Source organism: Eptatretus burgeri, chromosome 1 (genome assembly GCF_056783735.1).
Source record: "Eptatretus burgeri isolate ZD-2024b chromosome 1, Ebu_testis_v1, whole genome shotgun sequence".
Classification (NCBI taxonomy): Eukaryota; Metazoa; Chordata; class Myxini; order Myxiniformes; family Myxinidae; genus Eptatretus; species Eptatretus burgeri.
The window spans coordinates 116,573,840-116,578,954 of NC_140961.1; the positions used below are offsets into that span (position 1 = coordinate 116,573,840).

At 41.1% G+C, this 5,115-nt stretch overlaps 1 pseudogene; it reads left to right on the forward strand.

Annotated features, from left to right (window-relative positions):
* The first annotated feature begins 1,490 nt into the window (after positions 1-1,490).
* On the forward strand, positions 1,491-2,844 carry LOC147035249 (28S ribosomal RNA; annotated as a pseudogene).
* The last annotated feature ends 2,271 nt before the right edge of the window (positions 2,845-5,115 follow it).

Genomic DNA, 5,115 nt, shown 5'->3' on the forward strand with positions numbered 1-5,115 from the left:
TCATGCACACTTCATCAACTCTATTGATAGGCTGACTCCAGGATTTAGGATTGTCTGCCTCATCTAATCTTTTATCCAAGTTTGTGCCTGGACCACAGAAAGAATACCCTGGAAGATGTAATTCCCCTGGTATTCCAGTAGTTGTAAATTTACTTCCTGATAAAAACTTTTGTATATCTCCTCCTCGTTTGTGTTTGGAGATAAATTGATTTTTTTTTGAACCACACACCGAACATATACCTTTTTGGATAACCCTGTTATTTTTACTTTTAATATATGAAATATTTTTAGTATTAGTTTTCTTTTTACATTTGAGACAATAACTCATTTATTTATGTGAAAAATTCCTGCAGAGTGCAAAAACCTTTTTAGTTTCCAACATGCACATTTGAATCTTAATTTTTAAAACATAAAGAATCCTAAGAAATGCCTTCACTCTCTCCTCCATTTATTTAAGAAAAAACTTGAATTAAAATGAATAGCTTGTCGATGATAGTCTTAAAGAAAATATTGCAAATAGACTTGTCAATTCTTTGTTTTCCTCCTCGGTGGGTTGAGTTATTTTCTGTAATACCACCAATCTTTTTTGAATCTCACTGGTTTCCATATTTTGATATTTATTTTGTCTCGCTCTTTCCTCCCTCTCCTCCCTCTCTCTGTTCTCTCTTTCCTCCCTCTCTCTCTTCTCTCTCTTCTCTCTTTCCTCCCTCTCCTCCTTCTCTCTCTTCTCTCTTTCCTCCTTCTCTTTCTTCTCCCTCTCCTCCTTCTCTCTCTTCTCTCTCTTCTTCAACTCCTTCCTCATCCCTTACTATCCTTGAATCGCTTACACCCCATAGAATATTATACATATATTCATCAGGATTTCTTGTTATTCCTGTATCCAAAATAATTTTTTTTACAACAGGAAACCAATAAAATTTCATTTGAATTTCTAAAAGAGCCTTACCTTTTCTTAACTTTATAATTTTTTCATTATTTAACATTCTAATTAAATCTAAAGTTGTCGGTTTATCAACATCAGCATAATGCCAATCTTTTATTGAAAATACCTCATTCTTATGTTGTAGAACATATTTTTTAAAATACCGAATACCCTTTTCTTGAAGGTATGCTTGAACACAGAAATGATAATTTTCTTGAAGCCTTCTTGCTTTCATTTATGTATTAGAAATCTTCTTCTTCTTCTTTCGGCTGCTCCCGTTAGGGGTCGCCACAGCGGATCATCCATTAATGATCCGCATAGTGATTTGGCACATGTTTTACGCCGGATGCTCTTCCTGACGCAACCCTGGTCGCCTCTTACAACACAGGGATATGGTACACCTATTTTAACCGGGGTATACACCGGCCCAGTATACTGGTACTCATTTCGCCGACCTCGGAAGGATGACAGGCTGAGTCAACCCCTGGTGTATTAATTCAGTGGCTCAACGGGGCTTGAACTCAGGACCTCTTGGATCCCAAGCCGCTGCCCTAACCACTGCGCCAACACCAGGCTCGGTATTGTTGGTACCCGAAAGATGGTGAGCTACGCCCGGGCAGGGCGAAGCCAGGGGAAACCCTGGTGGAGGCCCGCAGCGGTTCTGACGTGCAAATCGATCGTACGACCCGGGCGTAGGGGCGAAAGACCAATCGAACTGTCTAGTAGCTGGTTCCCTCCGAAGTTTCCCTCAGGATAGCTGGAGCTCTCGCTGGATGCGCAGTTTTATCCGGTAAAGCGACTGACGAGAGGCATCGGGGCCGAAACGGCTTCGACCTATTCTCAAACTTTGAATGGGTAAGACGCCCGGCTCGCAGCTTCGGAGCCGGGCGCGCGCGCCGCGCGCGAGCGTGGCGCGTGGGCGAAGAATGCGAGCTGCCCAGTGGGCCACTTTTGGTAAGCAGAACTGGCGCTGCGGGATGAACCGAACGCCGGGTTAAGGCGCCGAACGCGAACGCTCATCGGAGCCCTGGCAAAAGGTGTTGGTTGGTCGAGACAGCAGGGCGGTGGCCATGGAAGTCGGAATCCGCTAAGGAGTGTGTAACGACTCACCTGCCGAATCAACTGGCCCTGAAAATGGATGGCGCTCGAGCGTCGGGCCTATTCCCGGCCGTCGCCGGCGATGTACCTTCGAACGCGTCGTTCCTTCGCGCACGCGGAGCGAGCGGAGCGTGGTCCGTGCGCTACGCCGCGACGAGTAGGAGGGCCGCCGCGGTGGCGCTGAAGCCTTGGGCGCGGGCCCGGGTGGAGCCGCCGCGGGTGCAGATCTTGGTGGTAGTAGCAAATATTCAAACGAGAGACTTTGAAGGCCGAGGTGGAGAAGGGTTCCATGTGAACAGCGCTTGGACATGGGTGAATCGGTCCTAAGTGACGGGCGAAGGCCTCGCGGACGATGTTGGGCGATGGTCTCCCATCCGCCCCGGTGCGAGCGAAAGGGAATCGGGCTCAGATCCCCGAACCCAGAGTGCGGAGAAAGGTCGGGGGATGGTTTGCGCTCGTCGCGGCCGCCCGACGTTGCGGTAACGCAAAGCGCGCCTGGAGATGGCGGCGGAGGTGCCGGGAAGAGTTTTCTTTTCTTCGTGAAGGGACGGGTGCCCTGGAATGGGTTTGACCCGAGATAGGGGCCCGCGCCCTGCAGAGCGTCGCGGCTCCTGCGGCGTCCGGCGGGCCCTCGCCGCCCCTTGAAAATCCGGGTGCGATGACTGAATCTCGCTCTGGGCCGTACCCATATCCGCAGCAGGTCTCCAAGGTATTAGAAATATATGTTAGAATAATATTATGGCACGAAACACCTCCCCATCTTCCCATAGTTAAATCATTTTGTATTTCCTTACTTATTATATATAATCCTGTTTTTTCTGTTTTCATGAGATAAACAAGGGCAAAACCATTATTATATTTACCCTTATTAAATTTTTTTATTTGTTGTTTATTAATCGTAGCCCCACAAAACTCATTCTCGATACCAAGTGGATAATATTCTTCCTTACGAGACTGATTTAATTGTTCCAGGTCTTCGAGGTTAATTTTAAATGACCAATTATACCCTAAATCATTCATATCATACCCCCATTGTTCTATTCTCATACAAACGATACGCCCTTCTTTATAAAAAATTATTTTAATTCGAACTGTGAGTTCTGTATGACCTGGAGATAATATCAACACTTCTGTATCTTTGGAATACACGGCTGTTTTATTTAAGGATATATATTGTGATAAATCGCTTAATCTCACCAAGTCATTCGCGTCAGTCGGGCTTGGATAATTTTTTAATTTATAAGCATTTTTCATGTTAATATTTTTGGTTATATTATATTTATGTCGTTCAGCCTGTGCCTTTGTGTAATAATTTGATAAATCAATATCCAGTTCTTGAGATACACCAAAGATAGAACCATCTTTACCAACATAAGTCATTTATATTAGATTAAAAATAATATCATAAAATTTTTTTATTTTTGTTGAGTTGAAATAACACATATAGACATAATTGACCACAACACTTGGAATTTAATTCTTGGACTTGAAATGTTTGATAAACACCATTCTGTAAGAATTTTATGACTTCAACAGGTGGTGGAAGACCAAAACTATCAAAATAATATTTGTCTTGACTATTAAAAATACAAACCCAATGAGAACCGTTCCCATTATTATCTTCTAAGTTCATAATAATATTCTTTGTATGTTTTGGCACATTTGTTAATTCATCTCTCATACAAATAACCACATTATGAATTTTTAATTTCTTACAATATTTGACAAGTTGTAAATTTGATGTTGTATTCTTTCCAAATTTTTCCAACCACTCATCAATGCTCATTTATTTATTAGAAAGATATAAACCATTACCTCTTTTCGTTAATTTTACACCTGCTTGTGCTATAGAAGGAAGCATATCTCCAACTAGCAATCTCGCTTTATCAGGCAGACCTTCAAGTTTTTCAGCAAAATCTACAATTACGCCACTTCCACTAATTTGTTTCTCCAACTCTTTGTTATGTCTTTCCAATTCTTTTTGAGCCTGGAGTTGAGCCTTCCTTTCGTTGGCAGTTTTCACCGCTGTTGAAATACCACCCGTCAATGCTCCAACCGCACTTAAACCAGCAAATAAAGGAATTAGAAATGGGAGAAATCCTCCACTCTTCTCTCTTATTGAATATTTTTTCAACATTGGTTTTGTCATTTTAATTTTAAGTGAGCCAGTGTCATTCAAGATTTTAACCTGTTCTCTTGTGAGCAAAACATCAATTCTTACTGCTCCTTTTCTCTGAATTGTATTAACGTTAATCGTACAAGGCTTTTGATTTTGAACACAAGATGATAGTTTATGAAGATTGATTTGATTAACATATACCCCAGTTGGTACTTTGCCACTCATTTATTTAACAAAAAATTATGTGAGACTAATCATCACACCATTATCTGTATTAATCTGCAATTCTGTTTCTTCCAAAAGCAAACAATATGTATCAACTTCTTCACTCTCTCCTCTTTCAATGTATAGGGAAGTATCCACTCGATTAGACTTTATAGTTTCCTTTTGCGCGCTCAGGTCAAACGCATAGATTGTATACAAACTTTTAAATGCTGTCATATCCAAAATAGGTTCTTTATTTCCATTACTTTCACACACCTTTTGGTAAGACTTGTATGCTTCAGCAAAATCATTTTTTTCCCAATTAATTTCCAATCTATCTCGTGGATAAAATGTTCCATCTAGAGAAACGCGAAGTTGTTTCACCTCAGCATAATCACTCAATGCATTATTCTTATCAGTCGCAGTATCACCATCTGGCTTTTTAAAAATGATCCACAGATATCGTGGCTTTCCTTCCAGAACACCCAAATTCCACGTGTAAGTAGTTTGATTGAGTTTAACGTGTTGACATCTTCTTTTGAGGTATGATACACTGAGTGGTTTCTTTGAGTTAAGTCTTCGATTCAACATCTCTTCTGTTTTAAGATTAGGAGTATATTCACTGATATACCAACTCATCTCCTCAATTACAAATTTATTCTGATCACCAAAAGCACTACCAACACCAAAAAGCAATCGATTTTCATTATCATTCCTCTGTAGTTGAAATCTAATTATAAGACCATACAGAACTTTATCATGATCACAGAAT